The 24,613-nt window shown below is 41.2% G+C and overlaps 1 protein-coding gene across 4 annotated transcripts in view; it reads right to left on the bottom strand.

Moving 5' to 3' along the window:
• lingo2 (leucine rich repeat and Ig domain containing 2) overlaps positions 1-22,631 on the bottom strand; it is a 245,530-nt gene extending 222,899 nt beyond the window's left edge. For 3 of the 4 annotated variants that reach the window (XM_057349446.1, XM_057349445.1, XM_057349447.1), the window contains exon 1: positions 21,990-22,628. The gene's annotated coding sequence lies outside the window, so the exon portion shown is untranslated. Of the gene's footprint in view, positions 1-4,991; positions 5,506-5,954; positions 5,997-6,086; positions 6,109-21,989 lie in introns of those variants that run through there. The other variant, XR_008964152.1, reaches the window with a different exon arrangement.
• Positions 22,632-24,613: the final 1,982 nt, after the last annotated feature.

Here is a 24,613-nt window from a genome sequence, read left to right as displayed (position 1 = left end):
TTTGGACGGGCCCCCGCCTGCGCTGGCATATCAATTGCCTAGAGTTGTGGGCTGTGCTACTTGCACTGAAGAGGCTGCAGCCTCTCGTGCAGGGCAAGCACGTGCTGGTCCGGTCGGACAGCACTACTGCAGTAGCGTATATCAATCGTCAGGGTGGCGTTCGCTCACTGCAGTTAACACGACTTGCCCGACGCCTCCTCCGGTGGAGTCAGCAGGTGATCCGCTCCCTGCGTGCCACGTATATCCCAGGCGACCTGAACCAGACAGCCGACACATTCTCTCGTCAGTCTACGCCTCGCGGAGAGTGGCGACTCCACCCCCGCGCAGTCCAGCTCATTTGGGTGCAGTTCGGGCAGGCCCAGGTGGACCTGTTTGCCTCCCTCGAAACCACCCATTGCCCGCTTTGGTACTCTCTGACCGAGGGACCCCTCGGCACGGATGCCCTAGCGCACAGCTGGCCGCAGGACAAGCGGAAGTACGCCTTCCCCCCAGTGAGCCTCATTGCACAGACCCTGTGCAAGGTCAGGGAAGAGGAGCATCAAGTGTTACTCGTTGCGCCACACTTGCCCATCCGGACTTGGTTCTCGGAGCTAATGCTCTTGACGACAGCTCCCCCCTGGCTGATTCCCCTGGCGAAGGACCTGCTTTCCCAGGGGAAGGGCATGTTATGGCATCCCAGGCCAGACCTCTGGAACCTCCATGTCTGGCCCCTGGACGGGACGAGGAGATCCTGAGTGGTCTGCCCCCGGCGGTGGTAGCTACCATTTCTCAGGCTAGGGCACCTGCCACTAGGCGACTGTACGCCTACAAGTGGCGCCTCTTCTCGACCTGGTGTGCTTCTCGAGGAGAAGACCCACGGAGTTGTGCGATCGGGTCCGTGCTGTCCTTCCTACAAGAGAGACTCGAGACTAACCTCTCCCCCTCCACACTGAAAGTGTATGTAGCTGCCATTGCTGCTCATCACAACTCAGTTCCTGGGAAGTCTCTAGGGCAGCACGACCTGGTCATTAGATTCCTAAGGCGTGCGAGGAGGCATAACCCGCCTCGTCCGCACTCCATACCCTCTTGGGACCTGGATGTAGCCCTGACAGGTCTCGCCAGGCCCCCCTTCGAGCCCCTAGGGGATGCCTCTCTTCCTCATCTTTCGATGAAGACGGTTCTCCTTTTGGCGCTCGCCTCCATCAAGAGGGTAGGGGATCTACAGGCTTTCTCCGTGTCCCCTGACTGCCTAGAATTCAGACCCAGGGATTCTCACGTTATCCTGAGACCTCGGCCCTGCTACGTGCCCAAGGTTCCCACCGCTCCCTTTCGGGACCAGGTGGTGAACTTACAGGCGCTCCCCACTGGGGAGGAAGACCCAACCCCATCCGTGTTGTGTCCAGTACGCGCGCTGCGCCTCTACTCAGACCGCACACAGAGTTTCAGGAGCTCGGATCAGCTCTTTGTCTGTTTCGGAGGTCAGCAACAGGGGAGAGCTGTCTCCAAGCAGAGGTTGGCCCACTGGATTGTGGACGCTGTCAAGACAGCTTACCAATCCCTAAATCGCCCGTGCCCCCTAGGAGTGAGGGCCCACTCCACCCGGGGTGTTGCCTCCTCTTGGGCCTTGGCACGGGGGGCCTCTCTCGCAGACATTTGCAGAGCTGCGGGTTGGGCTACACCCAACACCTTCTCGAGGTTTTACAACCTCCGCATAGAGCCAGTGTCAGCCCGCGTCCTGCATGGCCACATGTAGGAAAAGCAACTGGTAGGGTGTACGCCTGTTCGTTTTTTTTCCCCCTCTCTTGAGTGGGTCAGTATACCCATTTTTGCCTACATTCTTTCCCCACTGGGCGAAGAACAGGCACTCCATCCATCACTAAGCAAGCACCCCCTGGGGCGGGCTGGGCAGAGCAGCCCTGCCCCTTAGGCCGGGTATAACCTGAGTTATTCGCAGCATAGCTCTAACCGGACCTAGTGCTACCAGACGTTGCAACTCCCCAATAGGGCGGTTCCGTCTGATGTATCCTCATGCTGGTTCCCACCTTGGTAACCCATGACCTTCCCAGGTGGATCTCCACCTCGCGGTTTTCTCTTCAGCCGCACTTTCTTCCCATGAGTTCTTCCCCATCGGTGAGACCATGTTGGTATCTCCACTATTCTCCTCCCTGCGGTAGGAAGTGGTCTCTGTAGCGCATCCCCCACTTGAGGAAGTAGCGCTTACCCAGTGCCTTACGGTTCCGGGCGGCTTCTCGCTGTTAGAGAAACAAGGCCGCCGCCTGTGAGGCCGAAGGTAGGGGCTTTCCCACCTTTCAAGAAAGCTCTGGGACCCCCTACCTACCCACTGGTAGGTTACAATTTCGCGGTAGCGTTCACGGCTGACACGCCCAGGCCAGTCACCGTCGCTTCGTTGAAATTGTGACAGGGCACAGTGTTGGCGTTTTCCATTGGAACCCCATCTGTCGGTTCGACACAACGTCGAGAGACCGACAGAAAGGGAACGTCTCGGTTACGTTTGTAACCTCGGTTCCCTGATGGAGGGAACGAGACGTTGTGTCCTCTTGCCACAACACGTGCTGTCCTCTGCAGCAGTCGTGAGAGGTCTCAGGCTCCTCAGAACTAAGGTGAATGAATGATGCACGCCGTCTCCCTTTTATACCCGGATGTCCGGGGCGGAGTCCGGCATGCAAATTTCATTTGCCAATTTTCATTGGCCTTTTCTAAGCAGTCGGAAACGATTGGTTCTCAGGGACGAACCCCATCTGTCGGTTCGACACAATGTCTCGTTCCCTCCATCAGGGAACCTAGGTTACAAACGTAACCGAGAAGTTACTTCACTACTCTCAGCATGTACTAGATAGCATGCAAGAAATATATCTAATTATAGAATTGTAACAGTAACTTTCGCAATAGAATACATGTTAAATGATTAATTAAGTTAATATATTGCCTTACCTTTGTAAAGAAACATCGTTGCTTGTATGACTGCTATCCGCTGTCTCAGTAGACAACATCTTTTTTTACTGTTGCGGCCACCGTCGTACTTCGAAAGGGAGGGGTGAGCAAATGACTCAGAGATTCGTTGCAAAACTATAATACAACGCTTAGTGGCCGCTGATTTTCAAGAACTGCCCCTTTAACTTAGCGGCTATGTTTATGAAACTGGGCCCTGAACATATTTGACTCGAAACCAAGGAGGTGTCATGACAGAGATGTCATTTGCACGTGATAATCAGTGAGTGGATTCAATTCCAGTAAAGGTGAGAATTAGAGAAGCATGCGGAGGCGCAGTGCCTAGTGAGAATGTCTTACAGGCCAGTGATCTGCAAATGTTACATAATTTAAACACTAAAGTCTGAATAGATTTGCAGTTATTTTCAGTAAGCGAAAAATTGTAGAATTTAAAATAGATTTTTGATCACAAATGATTATTTAAACGTCACAATATGAGAATATAGCAGAAGAAGGATTTTTAATCGATGCACAGAGAAAATGAATGAATCGTTACCCCTGAAACACGTACACACATAAGTGGATTTCGCAGTCCCCAGTGAACTCAGTGTATTGAAAGATGTGTTCATACATTTAAGCTCTTGCATATTTCAGCCTATTTGTTTATAGCCAATTTGTGTCACTTCTTTACAGTTTTTCCTCTGCTGCTTTTTTATCTTCAAGCAGGTTTTAACAAATACCAAAGACCTTTTTAAAAAAGGAACTAATTTCACATCTGACATTTTTTACCAAGCTCGCAAAGACAAAATCAAACAATGTTGCAATGTTTAAGTCTTAAAGTGATGGTTTACTCAAGTGAAAATTCTGTCATCATTCACTCAGCCTCTTGGCATTTCAAACCTGTATGACTTTCTTTCTTCTGCAGAACACAAAATAAGTTATTTTGAAGAATGTTGGTAACCATACAAAGTTACCCATTTACCTGCATTGTATAGACATAAAAACCAATGCGGAGTCAATGGATACCACCATTGTTTGGTTATCAATTCTTCAAAATATCTTCTTTAGTGATTCATTATTAAAGGAGGTGTCCTTTTGAAAAAAAGGTAATTACTATGCAAATGGCACGTCCTGCCTTCCTCCAGCCATATCTACCTCTCCATCTCTGCTTGGATCTCAACGTGACCTAGTTCATGACTAATAAAATTATAAAATAAAATAATATTTTCCCCTTTCCTCCTCCATCACGCGGCTACTTCCAAGGTTACCTGACCTAAGCGTATTATAGTAGTTTGGGCCACAGCCAGCCATGACTTCAAGCAAGAAACAAAAAAGCCAGGGTCAGTGCCACCGAAAAAACGACTGGCCTAAAACATGGGCCTTTGTTTACACAACTGGAGGGATAAATTAAGTGTCTGTCATAAACGTTTCCTGTCATGACAGAGATGGCGATTCCTCTTGGCCCAAGTCTGGTTGAGTTAAAAGTCTGCCAGTATGTTTCAATGAGAGCTCATTCTATCATGCAAGGGTTTTTATCCTCTTCCTGCTGAATGACAGCCGTGGAGAGACATATGCCAAGAACTTGATGTTTCAATTAACCATGGCGAACACCCCCCCCCCCCTAATGAGGCAGCAAAGATGGCTATTCTTTGGCTCCTAATTCTCCTCCCAGGGTGAATGCTCATTTGGCCATCTCAATACATGACTAGACGGAAAGCTGCTATCTCAAAGCTGTCCATTTGTAGCAAAAATAAACAAAAATGCATGAATGTGGCCACAGACAATTGTCCACAGACAATCAAACCCAACAGTGTTGCATCAACTACATTATTAAGTTGAAAATTAATTATTTCTTATTATTAACAGCATAAAAATACTAGAAATAACCTAATAATAAAACACTTGAATAAGCACCATGGCAATGTGTGCCAACCACTACAATGACTACAACTCCAATTATTCTACATAGAAGACATTTCAGCATTCAATCCCAGCGTAATTTCTCCAACACCTCATTTAAATAGTTTGTCAACAACAGCAGCACACATTGCTCTGATGTGGTTTTTAATTGGTATTTGAAAATACCCCTAAATGTTTATTGCTAACAACCAGTGCCATGTGTATGCAAATCTGAATGCTATAAATGTAAATAATTATGCATATTCAACTGCCAGATCACATTGTTTAATCATTCTAATTCTGCAAAGAGATGAGCTGACTCATCTCTCTGTCGCCTTTAGATCTAAATTTAGCTGGCCCGTCTTGCCCTTCAACCACACCCATCAATTCCACTCGCAGTTGGACTTCAGAGCTGTGCCAATCAACAGCGCCACCTCTGCCAAATGAATGATGCTTGGCACCTTCTAAAAAAGCAGCACAGTCAGAGGAGAATGAGGCTTCTTTTCCCCGGCGAGCCTTGGGCGTCTGCCCTGGCCATCTGGGGCTGCGAGAATGAAGAGGAAACAGCCCGAGTCTGAGGAGGAGAACAGCAATCTGTGCTTTTTCCGGAGAAGAACGGTCCTGCTGTTAGCTCAAGCTCACCGCGGCCAAAATGTACGCCGTTCTCCCAGACTACATCTGAAACATATATTTTTACATTTTTACATTAGGACAAGAACAGCGTGGGTTGGCGTGGTTCTTATTTCAGAGTCGATCTCAAACGCCCAGGCTGAATACAGAACACGATCTTGTGAGCTCTCAGAGAATGCTGACTAACAGGCTTTTAAGAAGTTAAAAGCATAAATTACGCCTGGGGAAGGAGCATCTGAGTCTCACGAAACCTGTCAAGAGCACGTCCTGGATGTGTTTTACCCCCAAAACTCAAAGGCATGAAATCAGATATATTCAACAGAAAAATGTCTATGTTAGGACCATAAGGAACGTTATTGTTAAAAAGCTATTATTTAAATGGAAACATGTACCCATCATGGTATATTAATATTTGTTATAGTGCCCTTAATTTATATAAATTCCAATTAATATACAACCACGGAAAAAAATAGGAGACCATTACAAATTTTCTTTACATCAGCATTTCTTGATGTATTGCGGCCATTCCAGTCCAGCGCCTGTTGAATTTCAACAAAATCAAATGTTACTGCTGTATTTCTTAAAAGTGAATATAAACTTTACAGTATTTGAGGTCTGAATTGTTTTACCTGTTTCTCCAGTTTTGATTTTCTGCAAATGAATGAAAGTAGAAACAATATTTTTATTTGAAATTTGGGAGTAATATTGATAGTAGTTCACAGAATACAACAAAAATGATAATTTTACCTAAAAACATGCCTATACATATTAAATTCAGCAAAACTGTAAATAACTGTAAATAATGGTCTCTGAACTTTTTCCACAGCTGTTTATTTTATTGTTTTAAGACTTCATTCTTAAGTTAAAAACAGTTGCTTGAGAACACTGGTCAATACTGCAAAGAACAGAAATGGCAAAAAATCTAAAAGTACTATTTCTGTATACATTACAATAACGGAAATATTTGAGGAAAATGTTTTATGATCATGAACAAAGAGCCAGAATGCTCTTTTGAGATTTTCCTTTGATTTCGGGTGGGTGGTGGGGTGGATGTGATCTGGACCTGGTTTTTGTCTACAATTAAAGGATTTTTGTATCGTATTTAAGATTTCCACCAATCTCCTCTGGGTGAGTCATGACATATTTGTTGCCGCAAGTCAACGTGCCAAATGAAGCAGTGGAAAGATCGAATGCGTGATCACTTCACTGAATCTTTTAAGCCCCATCTAATATGATCAGGGTGCAGGCTGCTTGTAATGTCATGCATGACTTTCTGGCAAGCCCTTGTAGAGCAGACAAACCCAACTCTCTCTCTCTCTCTCCCTCACCCTCTACTCCTAACGAGAATGCACCAACATCTGTCTAAATTCATGGTTCATCAAAGATTCTTTCACACTTTTCCAACTTTAAGAATGCCTCACCCTTGTTCTTTCAACAGAAACAGTTACACAAATAATGAAGTCTCTTTGGGCACAACAGAAAGAGTGCAGCTAGGAAGTGATCAAATAGTAGATGTTTTTTGGGTTTCAATTGATCTGAGGGTGGGCACATTGAAGGAGTCAATAATTGAAGGTCTGCTTTAGATGGGTAGCGTTTCTCTTAAACAAAGCAGATTTTTTGGGGGGAAATACAACTGTGAGGGTTGAGGCAGCCATTGTATTCTCATAACCTTTCGCAAAATACCACAGAACACCTGTTACAGTATATAGTTACTACAATTCTTGGTAAGGAATGCATGTTATTCAAAGATATGTTTATATTAAATATGCAGTATATAGAACCCTCCCTATAAGTAATGGGTGGGGTCTTACTTTACTGAGTCATATTTCTCCATGTACCGATCCATATTGCTCCATAAATCAGTGACAGGTGCCTTTGGGACTTGTGTAGGAGCATTTGTGCATCAACCAAATACAGCTTGATGCAGTTTGCAATCCCAGGTGAGAGATCGGGATATTTTGAGCTGTGTTGTAACAGGTACAGTACGGAATACGTGTTCTGCACAGCGCCTGCAGTAGTGGAGCACAGCCAGTATGTGCAGTGACAATATGAGTCAGGGTGACTCAGAATTTGGCTGCGGTTTTGGGAGATAAATATTCAAGGTCGACTGTGTGCTTGCAACATTCAACCTAATTGTTTTACACCGTTACAAATATCCCTTTAAAAGTGCATGAGGTTAAATGGAGTCGAAACGGAAAACAGTTATCTTGGATAACACTAGAGGTACTGTAGCAGAGAGACAAAGTGGTGATTAAAGTTTTAAAAGCAGTGGGAAAATTTACAGAACATAAAATAATTATGGAGAGAAGCTGATATGTAATAGATAAAAGAGCAAATAAACAAATATATATATATATATACATATTTGTGCATTATATATGTGCATATATGTGAAAAAAATTCTGCGATCATTCAAATTTTTAATTGAATCAGCATTGCTAGTTCAGTGTCTGTTGAATTTCAACAAAATCAAACCTCAGGAGTGACAAAGTCATCCAACAGCAATATGAAAGACTGACAGCATGACAAGACACAGGAAAACTGTGATAGAAATCAAGGTTATCACATAAAAAATAACTTTTTTACTTTTCCTATGCACAACTATTACTGGTATATCACTTAAAAGTGAATATGAACTTTCTTTTCTGTTATTGTCACCTGTTTCTCCAGTTTTCGTTTTCTGCAAATAAATGCAAATAAAAATCCTTTTCTTTGAAATTTAACCTAAACACATACTTATAAATAGTAAATTCAGAAAATAATTTTGAAATGGTCCATTATAATTTTTTTACACGGCTGTATATATAGAGGCTAATACGGGGGCTAATAAAACTCGACAAGTAAACTAAAGAGCTTTCCTGTGACATTGAGAAATTTACAGTAAATTGTGACACTGTCTGTAAAATCCAGGCTTGAGAACATCAATATATAAAGTTTTCAAGGTTACATTTCCAAAGAATGTTCTTTACATTCATGCTCTTTATGTGGAATGATGTTATGTAGGGGTTTTCAAAGACAGGGCCACAATTTATGTAAGCACAAATAGTTTGTAGTTTGAATGGTTATAATATTACAGTAGTTCAAGATTGTGTCTGTGTAAAGCTGTACAAATAATAACTCCCTGTAGACTTGGACTAAACCTTCCACAAGAGAAAAGAGCTTTAATACCTTTCTGTTATTTGCAAGTAAATACATTAACACCTCTTTTTCTGGTACATCTACTACAAACAACTATTAAAATATAATTAAATATAAATCATTTTATCATGCAATTATGTTTTGAATGACTACTAATGAAGAAATTTACTTTTTGATTCCAAAATAGTTGACACTCTTAAAAAACCAAAAGGTTCTTTAGAATGTTTCTGTTCCCCAAAAAAACCAAGAAGCCTCTTACAAGAACTGTTTATTACCATCCTAAAATATGAAGAACCTTTATGCACAACAAAACCATCCTGGTAAAAATGATTTTTGTTTTATGACATTATGAAGCATTTTTAAGAGTGTAGTTTTGGCATTTCCCATTAGGGACTAACCCTGCTAACTAGTCAGACCTTGACCCCTCAGGTTAAAGAAAAGAGCCTATGTATTATTTAAAAAATGCAATGTACAAACGCCAAAGACATACACAGACTCACACTGCACAACAAATGTCTGCTCTCTGTCTGCAAGAGTTCGATAAGAACCTCTTTCTATTCCATCTCACCTCCTGTCAGCGACAGACCGCAGCTTTGTGGGCCGGACACAACAGCGGCATCCCCAGGAACTCTCTCCTAGCCACATTCCCCCCACATCCCCTTGCGCCCGAAACCCCCATCGCCCATTGTTCCATCCCCAGCTAACCCCAGGGGCGCGGGCATCCTCAGTAATGCAGCATCATTGATTTATAATCAAGCTGCGTTGGCATTCAAGGGTAGAAATTACACATGTTAACAATGTAGGGACTGCTTGTTCGAACTGAGGTAAAGGTCATCATTTAGATGCTGCGGCTTTGTTCCTAAGCCTTTCGAAGGCTGTATTAACATCCAGAGTGCATCCAATCCAGTAAATTATAACACAGCGAGAATCCTTCATCGTGGAAAAGCAGTGCACTTTGATAATGTGGTACACAGCTGCATACCCCCGATCTCTGTGGCAGAGGTGATGTATGTATGGGGATGTAAATTGCCATTCATTGATTTAGAAGAATATTTCTACTGACACAGCCTTTGGCATAAATGACAACAAATGCAGTCAAATACAGGGTTGGCAAGTATTAAAGCAAAGGGCTTTGGAAGAAAGTGCTCGAGTAGGAATACTCGTGACCTCTCTCAAAAAAGCTTTTCTCCTCAGCAACAAGCCGTTTTTCAGATTTTACATACTCTCCACCCTAGTTAAATATCTCTCAGCAGAGCATGGCATATGAAGTGCCTACGTGAACTTTACGCCTTGCATAACTGAACAGACAGAGGAAGCACTTGCTGATTAAACAGATTACATTGAGTTTAATTAGATTTTAAAAGCTAGGCACACGGCATTAAACAACACTTTAGAGCTATGCAATGATTCTGAGTCAGTTTCACCCAGAAACGCACTTTGAATTTAATGCACTGCGGTTAAAAAATAAAGTTGCAGCTTTTAAATTGTATTACTTTTATTTTCGTGAGATAACACTGCTAGTGAAAGAAAAATTGTAGAGCTGTCAAACAACTAATCGTGATTCGTGAAGAATTTTTTTTCTTAAATATATGCATGTGTGTCAGGCACAGAAGGGAGGGTTCAGCGACCGCTAACGAAATGTTATAAGTATATTTAATTAATTCATACAATATTAGGTAGATATAAATGTTTTGTTTAAATTATGAGACAATGTTATCGAAAACTATCCGGATATCTATCTAATATATCGCGTCTGTGCTAATTGGGTACTTTTTCTTCATACAGTAACTAAATTAGTGAAGAACTATCTAAATTAATTTTATTTTAGACAGTTAAAATATTGAGTGTTTTACTGGCTCTGTGTTTTGGGCTGTTATTTTGAAAAGTGACAGGGAAGTTTTCATAAGACTAGCTCTATTTAATTATTGTTTAGACGAAGTGTTACTTAAAATGAAGTGGGAATCTTTAAAATAACAAGTCATTTTAATATTGTTAACAATGGTTCTGTAAAACGAGATATACATGGAATACGACAAAAATGTAAAGAATATAATCCACATCAGATCAGAATGATTTTCATTTCTGTCTTTTCAATTTAGGCTTACAGATGCAGTTCAGTAAGTTCTGGCTGACTGGAAAGTGCATATAAAAAATGCAATCATTTTTCAAGGTAAGATTAGTGTATTTTAAGATGATTACAATGTGTCTGTTTCCGTTCATGACATATTGCAAACTTACTGTCGCACACACTATCAAACTCTCTCTTACAGTATACACTACTATAATGTCTCTCACACACTATCAAAGCTTTTCATGCAGCTATCAAACTCTTATTCACTACTATACTATCTCTCACACACTATCAATCTCTGTCACACATATAACTAAAGTCATTCATGCATACACTACACCATAAGGTTAAAAATGGCAAACTACCCATGACAAACTAGGTAAATTTGTGATGTATTTTATCCACTAACAGGAAGAGCCTTAGGGGCTGTGTCCACCGAGGCTTTTCCGCCTGCGGCCGACATGTTTTTTCAATTGTTTTCAACGGAAACGCCGCGCTTTTAAAAAAAGCCATCAGTTGACGGTTCATTCCGTGCTCAGCGCTGGTGCTATGCCTTTTTCCCACGATCAGTGATGGCATTCGACCAGGCGCCCAGAGTTGAAAAATGCTCAACTTTGGGCAGAACGCTGCGCTTGCAGCGGGCGTTTTCTAACAAGCTCCTGCCGTTTTTAGCCGCGTAAATGCGCCTCGGTGGACACAGCCTTGGCGTTTACGCCTGTGGCCGGTGTGTTTTTTCTTTGTGAATTGTTTTCTATGGAAACGCCGCGCTTTTAAAAAAGGCCATCAGCTGACGTTTTTTTTCCGCGCTCTGCGCTGGTGCTATGCGTTTTTTTCACGCTCAGCGCCGGCGTTCGAACAGCGCCCTGAGTTGAAAAATGCTCAACTTTGGGCACAACGCTGCGCCTGCAGCGGGCGTTTTCAGCCGAGCTCCTGCCGTTTTCAGCCACGTAAATGCGCCTCGGTGGACACAGCCCCTTAAGTTTCCATGTACAGGTAACTACTAATAATTTGTACACGTTGCTTTGTAGCAGCTCCTCAGGAAAAGTACCTGTTTAGTACTCAAGGTAACAGGCTCAAACTTCATATTTGCTTTTTTAGGTAGATGAAACCAGTCTTTTCACCCTTGAGTTTCCACCGGAGAAGCACGTGGTTCAGTCTCCACGAAAAGTAGGTTTTGTTGGAGGGGTTGTAGCCATTATTGTTCAGCATATTTTTACTTATCCTCTTTTGCATTGTTGTTTCTTAGGTGCGTGTCATGATGGTTCTTAAGACTACCTGTCACTGGTGCTTGGAGAACTCTGTGGATCTTCTTGTCTCACTTCAGCTATATCATATACTGTGCATGGAGGATGAAGAAGCTGCTGAGGCCTTGGAACGGTTCTTCAGTGCAGAGTTCATAGGACAATCTTGTAGAGCCACTGATATTTGTTTTTACATTTATGCAGGACATTTTGGTTCTGCCCTTGTCCACCCTCCAAGAACTGTATACATCTAGAGCAGGGGTGGGGAACCTTGATCCTGGAGGGCCACTGTCCTGCAGTGTTTATCGCCAACCTAATCAAACACACCTGAACCAGCTCATTAAAATCTTCAGGATTACTAGAAACTTCACGACAGGCGTGTTTGAGCTGGTTGGAGCTAAACTCTGCAGGACAGTGGCCCTCCAGGATCAAGGTTACCCACCCCTGATTTAGAGTAAAAAAAAAGGACTGTGAAAATTACTACGGAGAGCTCACATCCAAGCCATCATCTCTTTGAACTGTTGCTGTCTGTTTGGTCGGCGCTACAGAGCAATAAGCACCAAAACAACCAGACACAACAAAATTGTTCTTCCCTTACGCAATCTACGCCATGAACAGTTAAATGTTCTACCCACTGTGCAATTAATAACATTGTGCAATATCTACTATATATAGCACATATTTTGTAGATACAATATATGTACATGCATAGTTTTACACTCTTTATCTAATTTTTATTCTATTCTTTTTTTATATATAGATAACCTGTGTATGGTATTGTGTTATGGATTCTGTGTGCTGCTTTTTTTGTGCAATGGATGCAAATTTCTTCTATGCGCAGATATACTTCGCAATAAAACTCTTTCTGATTCTGTGTTTTTAGAGAATGTGGTAGACAACATGCATCTCAGAATCTTTTGTCAAGCACAAAATTGAAAAACATAGTTGTCGATTTTTTGTAATGTAATGATTTTATATTATACATTGAAAATTTGTATTTAATAATGTAATAACGTTAATTAGTAATGTACATTGCCATTATAGCCTAGGCGTATGTAGGCACATATGCGAAGTAATCTGACATTATTAGTGTAGATGTTCAATAATGTCTTTCAGCTATAATTTACATAAATCTGGGCCGTGACCTGAATCGCCAGCCTTTACGGTAATCTTAAAAAGAAAATCTCCACCTTTTGAAAATAGGATTTTACAGTCCACTTCGTGAAATATTTTTTAATTTTCATGTATTTTCTGGCGGTTTTAACAGGACGTTCTTTTATGTCGTGCCGTTTGTAAACAGTATTTTGACTTATTTCTGTCTTCGACCCACTACAAAGTGCGCATGTGCGGCTGAGAGTGCATGTGTCTAAGTGCGCATGCGCGGCTGACAGTGCATCGTCTGCAGCCAGACCCTTCTCCCTCAAGGGGAAAATGAAAAAAGTGTGTCAAATATTTCAAATCTGTCCCTAAGAGCAAAAACCCCCGAAGGAAAAACATCCGGACTGAGGTTTCCATTATTCTTGCATGAAAGGGTTAAACTCAGAATGATAGTTTGCATCACATATTTTACTTTTTGTGCATACACACACCGACACACGTATATGTGTATACATCAGGTATTTGTTACCTTGTTTTAATTTACTCTGCCTAGTAATTTTCCTGGACCAGATAATTAGTCTGTGCCACCTCTGATCTTAAAATTTTAACTGAATGGATGAGTCTTGCTGCCTGAAAAACATACAGCAGTTTTCTGGCCTCTGAAGAATAGGCCAGTCGATAACCTAAATACCAGGCTCACGGACAGAAGTAAAGCAAAGGGAGGTGAGGGAGAAGAGAATTGTCATCAAACACTTCAGAAGAGCTGACACTAACAAAACCCCACCACCCATATTGTTGTGCTCTCTAATTTAACACCAATCTGCACTATTAGGTAGATATATAAAGGAAGATATTTTGAAGAATGTCAGTAAACAAACAGATCTCATCCCCCATTGACTCCCATAGTATTTCTTTTCCCTACTATTATAGTAAATGGGGGATGAGATCTGTTTGGTTCCTGACGTTCTTCAAAATATCTTAATTTGTGTTTAGCAGAACAAAGAAATTTATACAGGTTTGGAACAACTTGAGGGTGAGTAAATGATGACAAAATTTTCATTTTTCAATGAACTATCCCTTTAAATATATTTTAAATCAATATATTTTATAATATAAATTATATAATTATATATATAAATATCATTTATATATAATATAAATATCATTTCAGTGGCAGTTGCTTGGATCATAGAGGAACCCCAGAAAGTGTCTGATTTTGCTTTTCTTGTAAACAGAGATTGGATGATGGCACAACATTAATAAATAAACTAGATAGGTATATTTTCTGAAGAAAATGTGAGTGATGCTTTGTGGCAAACCGCGGAACTGGGCACTAGAGTGATAACACATTAAGCCACGAATGAATCTAACCAATCCCCATGTCTCTACGATGTTCTGATGCAGAGATATACATATTGCTAAACTGTTGCTAGGCTAATATGTTTGGTTGCTATGGGCGTGGCTTGGCATCTGCACTTGATAATACTCTAACCTATGAGTGAAACAAACCACCCCCCGTGTCTCTACGAAGTTCCTATGCAGAGATATAGGTTTTGCTAAATGGTTGCTAGGATAACCTGTTTGGTTGCTATGGGCGTGGCTTAGCATCTGCCAATTGATGATGCTCTAAGCTATGAGTGTAAAGAACCAACCCCCGTCTCTCTACGATGTTCCGATGCAGAGATATAGGTATTGCTAAACAGTTGCTAAGCTGACATGTTTTGTTGCTATGGGCGTGGCTTCGAAGCTTCATGATGATCCTGGGACACTGATTGGTTGCCTGAGTAAAACGAGCCCACCCTCTTGTCTCTATCACACTGTGTTGCAAAGATATCCACCTGAACCTTTTATAATGGGAGTCTATGGGATCGGTTGCTAGGTTGCTGTAAATGGTTGCTGTGGGCGTGGCTTAATAGCTTCAAGATGATCCTGTGACACTGATTGGTTGTGTGAGTCAAATGAGCCTACCCCCTTGTCTCTACGACACTGTGTTGCAAAGATATCCACATGGACTTTTTATAATGGGAGTCTATGGGATCGGTTGCTAGTTTGCTGTAAATGGTTGCTATGGGCGTGGCTTAATAACTTCATAATGATCATGTCACACTGATTGGTAGCCTGAGTAAAATGAGCCCACCCCCTTGTCTCTAAGTGGTTGTACTGCTAAGATATTCAACACGTTCAAGATGTTTTACGCCTTATATGGGCATGCTTCCTGTGATTGGGAAATTTTGGGAGGCTCTTACACCCCAGGGGTACAACTTACACCCCATTGTGAGTGATGTTCTTACAGAGCCTGATAGCCTCTTCAAATCGTGTATTATTTTCATGTTTCTACGATATCCTCACTCGGAGCTACGACCCGTCAAATTTGGGCGCAATGTTAAGTCAATGGGATTTTTCGGGTTTTTATTCGCCCCCCATCGCACCCCCTCCACCCGATCGCTTCCAAAAGTCATCACACACCATTCCTCAATGGGCCGCTCGATTTGATATAGTCATTCATGGGTCCAAAGTGAAAAAATAACGCGTGAATATATAGGTAGCTAGGTTTTGAATGGGAGTCTATGGGCGCCATTATAAGTATACAGAAATTTTGGGAGGCTCTCACACCCCAGGGGTGCAACTTACACCCCATTGTGAGTGATGTTCTTATAGAGCCTGATAACCCCTTCAAATCGTGTATTATTTTCATGTTTCTACGATATCCTCGCTCGGAGCTACGATCCCTCAAAGTTGGGCGCAATGTTAAGTCAATGGTTTTTCAAAACGGGTGGTTTTTCACCCCCCTGGCGCACCCCCCCACCCGATCGCTTATAAAAGTCATAGCACACCATTCCCGAATAGGCCCGTCAATGTGATGTATTCATTCATGGGTCTACGTCAACAGCTTTTTCAAAGCATCACTAATAAATAAATTGCATGCTTTTAAGCTATAAACATTTTATGAATTGTATAGAAAGTGCTTTTACTTGAAAATGTATAGTTTTTAAAAAGTACACAGTTTACTTTGAACAACGATGAATGGAAAAATATGTTTGTTGCCACCAGCTAATGTAGTTACAAAAGGAACCACTGGATTACAACAAAAGGTTTGGTATCGAAAAATGTATTATACCCATATTTTCCAAAACTCTTTGGCCTGAATTATCGGTTAAAACGGTACACACCAAACATGTCATGTTTTCAGGATTCACCGTTGAAGCTACACTTTTAACCGAGTAGGTGAATGACCATGTCAAAACCCCAATTGCCATTGTTTGTTTCAAATGATTAGTGTCATAATTACGTGCCTATTAATGAAATGCATCTACCATCCAAACAACATCATTATGGATTGGTTAATTGGATGAGTTTAGGCATATTAGCCAATATCACATGAAAGCATGGAGGGGTGCTGCTTTATGGTCCAACTAATTGCATTGTGGGCTCTTGTAACAAGCATCATGAATGTGCTTCTGCCATGAGACTCTCTCTCTTTCTCTGGATCGATGTATGGTAAAGATACAATTCTCTGAATATGGTGAAGGTGTAGACAGCTGTTCCCATATGCATCTAACTAACAATTAAGAACAGCATTCACAAAGCATGTTTGGAAAGAAGGTAAAAATGTTAACAGCACTTTCTGTAGACGCTGTACCTTTTAACATAGATTTCGCTGGCGGCACTTACCGATGGCATACTGTAAATATGCTAATAAAAAAATACAAATCAGTAAATTTTATTAAAGCTGCAAATTCTAACTGAAAAAATCAGTTATGGATGAGTAACAATCATAAACATAATTGTTCAAAATTGTCTTCTTGTTTTACCTCAATTCACAATAGTTAAATTATTATAATGATTTGTAATCTGAATTGCTGAGATTAATTTCTCAACACATGGAAAAATTATTTTATTTAAAAAATACTTATTTTTTATTTAGTTATTTATTTTATGCTTCAAATCTACATGATAATGATAAATAGGCAAAAGTTGAGATGAGTAAACATCTAACTATAATTTCACAACATTTACAATTTATGAAAATTACAAAAAAGTTACAAACGTGTTAAGATGATTTAAATACTTCTAAATAGCTGACTCTGAGCGCTTTAAACACATAATTGTTTTTTAAACATGTTTAATATAATTATATGTACACAATACATGTAGATTATTTGTACATAAACAAGCCATTGACCATTGCCGTATTTTTAGAATAAATATCTGTGAAAGCAATTCTTCATGCGCTTATCTGTCATGGCAGGGATGCAGACTACAAAATGGTGGAGGAACGAGTGGACTGTGTCTGCTTCCTTATCGTCTCTCCTGACCAACCTTGTACATAACATCTCCTACACAACACTATTGAAACTTGAAACACTTTGAAACATTGATTCAGAATGATACAAAAGGAGAGAGACCTTGTATGAAAGTCAGACCAGAATCCTCTCTAACCCGAGGCATGCTGACCTTCTCTTGTAGTATCTATCCCCCTCTCTTCACTCACAGCTAAAAACTCCTCTCATTTCTCAGCTCTTCTCCATCGCGTCACCCACGTAACCTTTGCTAATGCTCAGTGTCAACCCGCACTCAAAAACTTAGTACCAATTTAGTTCGAGGTGGCCGGCGTACACCAGATCAGACGGCTCGACTACGGCAGGTCGACCGCAAAGGTATCATGGTCCCTGTCAGCGGCTGTTGGTCCTAATCCATCCCCACAAAGCCAGAGCTGTCCATGCGCTCCCCCGGGCACCTGTTGACATGTCCTCCACTGTTAGTGACCCTCTTCTCACGCTGCATAACAAACATCAGACTCGTCACGCCATGCCAACCGTGCCATTCCCACAAGGCACCCTACACACCTTAGGGCTGGGGCGGAAAGAGGATGGAAGACGTGCTCTTAAGTTAGCATTGCTATGGGCTATGTCTCAGTTTGGAACAGCCCTCAAAAGACATGGCAGACCTTGTCTATGAATTGAAACGCTTTGATTTTTCTGGAAAAAATCACAGGTCAGCAGTTCTCGTGAGGAGAATTACAGAAATGAAAGAAAAGTGAACAATTCATCCACGTGAGCCCTCACCAAAGAAACACAAGTACTTCACATGCAGGGCCTGAAATGAATATACTGACATCATGTCCACTGTGTACAGCTCAGCAAGGAGGTCATGAGAATTTATTTTTAAACCCTGTTCTCAGCATTTGTCAGAAGCATTGTGTGCTTGTTGCCAGCTTGTTTTCCACCAGACATCTAAAACCCTTGAGGTTTAGATCTACCATCTGTCTGTATATACCATCCAGATGTGATATTTAAATATATTGATAAATATGTTTGACGGAAAGCAGAGTGCTGTAACCGTTACGATCAAAGAAGACACTTTGATTGTGGCTAAAATTAGTCCACGTGTATTACATCTCTGTCATTCTATAGTCCACACTTGCCTCAGGGATCAAATCAACAAACAACGGAAGATGGCAGATGGGGCCAGTGCCCAATTTAGAGCTTTTTTCTGTTATTTAGCCTTGCGGCAAGGAGTGCATGACTGTTTTTGTGGTGGCCGTGCCAACACAGCATCACCCTGATGTGCACTAATGATCTGAAAGCCAAACCCTGTGACAGACTCATCCAAGCACTCTTGCGAGACGAAGGAGTCGCTCAGCTAAAGGTCACCGTCTTCAAAATACAAAAACAAATGTTGATGGAACAATGAGCATAGATTTTTTTTCTCTTAATGGACTGGCTATAAATATAGTCACAAATGTTGAATCATACAGTGTGTTGCAGGTAGAAAGAGCACTTGATCTGTACGGTATGCTATGTTTAACCCCTTGGTTCTCTTTTTCAAACACAAATAAAATGTAACATTTTTAGCGTGAAATAATTTTTTTAGACTCAAATCATGTTCAATTTAAAGCAATGTAAGTTTGTGTTCTCAGCATCCAAGTTGCAGCGGGCGCTATTGCAGACATTAAACGAAACCGCTTCTTTGCCCACTTCTCTCTTTTGAGGGCGCTTCTCAAATGTTATTTTTGCATCCTCGTTTCTTTTGCGTACTTCCTTTTATTGCGTCCTAGCTCCACCCCCGTAGGATGCAAGGAAAAGACGCAAGGACTGAGCAACGGAAGCAGTTAAAATGGAATATCCTCGATTGCTATTTAAAATTAACTCTGTATTATCAAATATCAAATCATTAATGGGATAGTTCAGCCAAAAATGAACATTTTGACATCTTTTACTCATCCTCTTGTCATTTCAAACCTGTATGACTTTCTTTCTTCAGCAGAAAAAAAAATGATGTTTTGAAGAATGATGGTCACCCAACAACGTAGGTACCCATTTACTTCTATCGTTTCGACACAAAACCAAAGAAAGTCAATAGGTGCCGTCGCTGTTCGGTTACATGTTCTTCAAAATATCTCCTTTGTGTTCCGCAGAAGATTATCATACAGGTTGAAATGACAAGAGGGTGAGTAAATGATGTCAGAATCTTCATTTTTGGGTGAATTAACACTTCAACTTCAAATGAGAAGAATATTAAACCATTCAAAATAAACCGCATTGCATGTGTCAAATCTATATTATACATCAATATTAAATATACCGTCTGAAACTGGTCTACATTTACAATAATACAATGCTGACCTATCACAGTTCGTGCATGTTTAAGCACGTTTAAAAGATGTAAAATGGTAATCAATACGTCAAAAACTATGTTTCCTACACTTTACTAAAACAAAACCATTTTACGACTTCTGACATGCAGAACAAAAAATAGCCGTATCGCTAGACTACACACTGCATATGTACAACAGAATGACGCAATGTGCTGGCCAAGCTTACCATATTATTGCTAGTTTATGAGAGCACCGAACAAAATACCTTTAGGTTTTCATTACTTTGTGTAATTCACTGTGCGATTCACCATGCATCCAGAGCCAAGTAGCACGCCATTGGTTTGAAATGACAATAAGAAAATCAATCAAGTACATGATCAAAGCATTTACAATGCATTGCAGTGACCTTCACCCCCACACTCCACATCACGGGACATCTGTAAATCTTTTCTGCCATCAAACAACGCATTCAACATACCAAGCCATGGAGATGGCCATGAGAGCGCTTTTAGGCATGGCTGAGCTTCAGTTTCAATGCAGTGGCAAAGCTTTTTACGTCGCCATGTTAGTTGATGCATCTGGCTGTGGTCACCCAGACTCAGAACAACCAGTTCTGGCAACGCACTGAAAGGCTTTTTTTCAGCGGCTACATCTGGTGGTTGATTCTCATTTCCATCCAAGACCCTCGAAGGCCTGTTTCATACCACGCACAGCAGGCAGGCTACGCTACTGCTGTCGCATAGCAATTACTCTCTATTCATTCATCGTGTATGTTTTGCAAAATCATATTTAACGATTGTTTGAATGTAGAAAGCAAATAATCGGAAAAGTTCAAAAAATGGTTTTATAAACAAGAGCAAGTCAAGTATTTCAAACTAGTGTAAGAATATCATTGCCACATGACAACACGTACACACAGAGATTTGTAGGGATCAGTAGTTATGAGCTAAAAAGACAAGCGACAGTAAATCAAGCAGTCCTCTTAAATTCAGAGCCGCCTCTTCAAACACAAACCAGCGGACCCAGAGACTGTGGAGTCGGTCTGCCCAGTTAGCGCTCAATAAAACATCAAAGACACAGAACACACAGACATCATCATTACTCCCTCTTTTTTTCTCCTTTGCTCTGCCTCTCTCTCAAATCATTGAATTCAGCCATGTATTACTGACAACAGAGAGAGCTCATCACGACGCTGCCAGAGCATTTGGATAATAAGAATGTAGCGTGAAAATCTCTGCCTCTCTTTCTCTCTCCTTCGCTCTCATCTTTTATTTGCATGATCACACAAACATATACTGAGAATAAGACTTTGACTTCTATACAATCGCATTATTGTACTCTTTTATTTCTTGCTGTGTAAACTCTCCAGCGCTTTATAATCAGACCGGTCACACGAGCAGACATCATCACCATGGACAGAGGATAACAGAGGGGCCATGCAACTTCAACAGCAAGCTTGATTTATTATTCAATTATTTTAAATATTTCAGGGCAGACAGGATGTGCGTGCGGTCATGAATATTTTAGTCCCTCCTCCGTGTGGAGGGGCACCTGTCCACTACCGACGGGAAAAGAGAGGGTGCACGCACTCCCCGACGGTGCTCTGGGACATTCACGCCTAAACCCAACGCCTGTCCTTCACTTTGCAAAAAAAATCATATTCCGTTCCTTCTCCATCTGGCCTTGCTTACGTGAGAAGGCAGCGAAGATATGAGGCTGTCAAACCGTCTCTATCACGCTTTCAATCTGCGCTTTTTCAAACGTGGTCGGGGGCAGAGAGAGACGGTCAACAAATCGCTTCACATGAAGGTGCCATGACAAAACTCGAGGGAGAACTGACAGCGAAAGGAATGAAGTCGGGTGAGGGAGCGTCTGACGGGGAAGAAAAAACGTATAGACTTTTCATGTTGGTGGCCAACTCTGAAAGTTGGGATTTTAATGTCAAACAGCAGGTTAAGCATTCAAACCCCTGATGTTTAATGAACGAGAGATCCTGTCAGAAAGAAAACCATTTCAGATTGTAATTGCACGCTTTGTCTTCCCCTTCCCAACAGACGGGTAATATCTACCAAGGTGCAGAGACTAAATTGCTTCGTCCGTTGTGTTTTTACATGTCAGACCTATGCATAGATTAAATCATTAAATCAACTCCGGCCCTCATCATCTCTGTATGCACAGCACTGTGAACTGTGAATGACATTTCAGCATCATCTGATCTCAACTTTGATTAAACAGAACAATTTATAATCAAAACCACACATAAAAAGACAACTTTGACTTACATTTTCTCCACTTCTGCTTTTCAGCTGTCATTGCGGTACACTAATCTCAGCTCTGTCAGACCTCGCTCACACATACGATACATCCAATTTGACTTACATCTTACCTTGAAATGCTATTTGTGATCCTATACTCCACAGGCTGGCTGAAGGAAAGCAACGCACGACCCAAATCTATACACAACAAAAAACAGCCTGAGATGCGTGTACTTTTTCTTAAATGTCCTCGCTTTAGATTCCCTTGATAGCTTCCTTAGTAATTCCCGTCCTTTTTGGCTCCGTTATTTTTTTTCCCCTTGGATGTCTCCAGTTTCAACCCTGAGACTGAGGGAAGCTGCTTATCTCTGCGAGACAGAAAAGAGAGAGGGAGAATGGAGACAGTTCTCCTCGCGAGCAGGGTCCTCCCGTCAGTGGCTACAGGCGGCAGATGCTCTCCAACCCGTTGTGCGCTGCTGTCCTTTGCTCATCCTCCACAGCGCTCGCATCCTCAAGAAGTTTCAGACCGGCAATCCACTCTCAGGCAGCTACGCGTCCTCTGCGAATCTGAAGGGGAAACACAAACCAGCAAATATCTTCTGTTCTGTTTAATCCTTGTGTCAGTTTTTGCGGATTATGAGTTTAATTGACTCTTGAATTTCTCCCACCCGGCATAATGTCGAGACACTAGATGCTGAGGATCAGTGTATTGAACATCTCGCGCTCTCCTCTCTCTCGCTCTCGCTCGCTCTCTCAGACACAGTCACACGAACAAGTGTATGCGCTCGCACATATGCACACACACGGCGCCCTCCCTCTCTCTGTTCTTTCCACCCCCTCCATCCATTCTCCGCTTCCCTCCCTCTTTTTCACACTCGCCTGCATCACAGTCTAACAATTAATGTGTTTATGCTCAGAGTTACGGAAAAGGATCCTAACATACAAATAACACACAGCTGCAAGACCAATACCAAGAAATATCATATGAACTTCAAGCCTGTTCTTTGAACGGGTCGGTTATGTTCTTCACATGTTCTCCATCCCACATCAAGGAGAAAATTCACTAGCACCAGTGAAAGGGTCGCCATTCAGTGTTGGCCAACTGTCAAGTGTGATTGAGGAGGTAGATGAAAATAGAAGTAGCAGGCACATCGGAGCGCTCCCGGAAAGCAAGGACAATGCACATGGAACGGCAACCGTGGAATCATATAATTAGCGGCATAAACAAAATCGCCAATTTCCTTATCGCCTTGACACACATATGCAAGCAGAAAAGCCTCCGGGGGGGTAGTGAATGAGAAGCAGCGGCAGAACTCATAAAAACAAAAGAGAATTGGGCCGAACAATAGTATGAAGAGGAACATCCAAACTGTATCTCGACCTAACCAGCAGACACACACGAACAAGATAGTGTGGAATGGGGATGACACATTTGGCCTAGTAACTACTGCAAGTGAATGCTAGTCTTTAACTCATTATAATAATGATTCTGCATACCCTGTAATTCTGAAGGGTACAAGGCAAATAGCTTATTAGATCTTTGTTATATTAGATGGTTAAACTAGTGTTTTAAACTAGCTTATTAAACAGGGACAATTGTAAGACATACACGGAATGATTTCTAAAATGCAATGTGCAAACGAAATGGCTCTTTTAATATATTGCCTCGGTTGTATGAGCATTCCAACAAGTCTGACATACCAACACTGGATCTCTGTGTCTAACTAATGGTTGATAAGCAATGTTTATGGAAACCTTTATGAAACCTTTACATTTATACACTTGGCAGATCTTTGTATTCAAGAATAAAAATAGGGCTGTCAAACGATTAATCGTGATTAATCGCATCCAGAATAAAAGTTTGTGTTTACATAATATATGTCTGTGTACTGCGCACATTAATTTTGTATTTATAAACACAAAAACAGACACACACATATATGTCTATTTAGATGTATTTATTTATTACCAATAATTGAAATGATATATAAACGTTTATTTATTTTTATATTTTTCTTAAATATATGTATGCATGTGTACTGTATGTGTTTATAAATACGAAATAATTTGCACAGTATACAGACAGAAAGTATGTAAGCACAAGGTTTTATTCTGGATGCAATTAATCGCGATTAATCATTTGACAGCCCTAGATTAAAACAAAATGAATGCAATGTAATAGCAAACTGGGAGTTTGCACCTGTGTTCCTGTAGCTCAAGTGGTGGAGCATTGCATACACAGCAAAGCATGGGTTCGAATCCCAGGAAACACACATGGGTGGTTGACAAACACACCGCACACGTGTCCTATGGTGTAACATAGCAAAGATTTAGAAAAAACTAACAATAACGTTATGTAACATAACAATACGGCTTATGCAATTTTATTTTATAAATATAAATATTAATAAGTTTTTTTTTTACTTTTGCTGTCACACCATAGGACACATGGCACGGTTTGTTTGTCAACTACCCGTGCACAGATAAAACATACAGTATACTGTAAATGCATTGTAAATTGCTTTGGATAAAAGTATCTGCCAAATAAATATAAATTTGAAGAAAAAGTGCAAGTATTTCAATCCTTTTAGCCAAAACTTTATGGACTAGCATTGCTGTTGTGCTGCAGCTCAGGTTATTTATACATGGATAACAAAATGAAATTTCCCAGAACTTTTTCTAGAACACACACACACAAAAAGCATTATGATTTTCAGGCAATGCTATTTCCAACCTGAATCGAAGGTATTTATAG

The sequence above is a fragment of the Triplophysa rosa genome, linkage group LG13 (assembly GCF_024868665.1).
Source record: "Triplophysa rosa linkage group LG13, Trosa_1v2, whole genome shotgun sequence".
In the NCBI taxonomy this organism is placed as follows: Eukaryota; Metazoa; Chordata; class Actinopteri; order Cypriniformes; family Nemacheilidae; genus Triplophysa; species Triplophysa rosa.
This window is presented reverse-complemented; position numbering and strand designations above follow the sequence as displayed.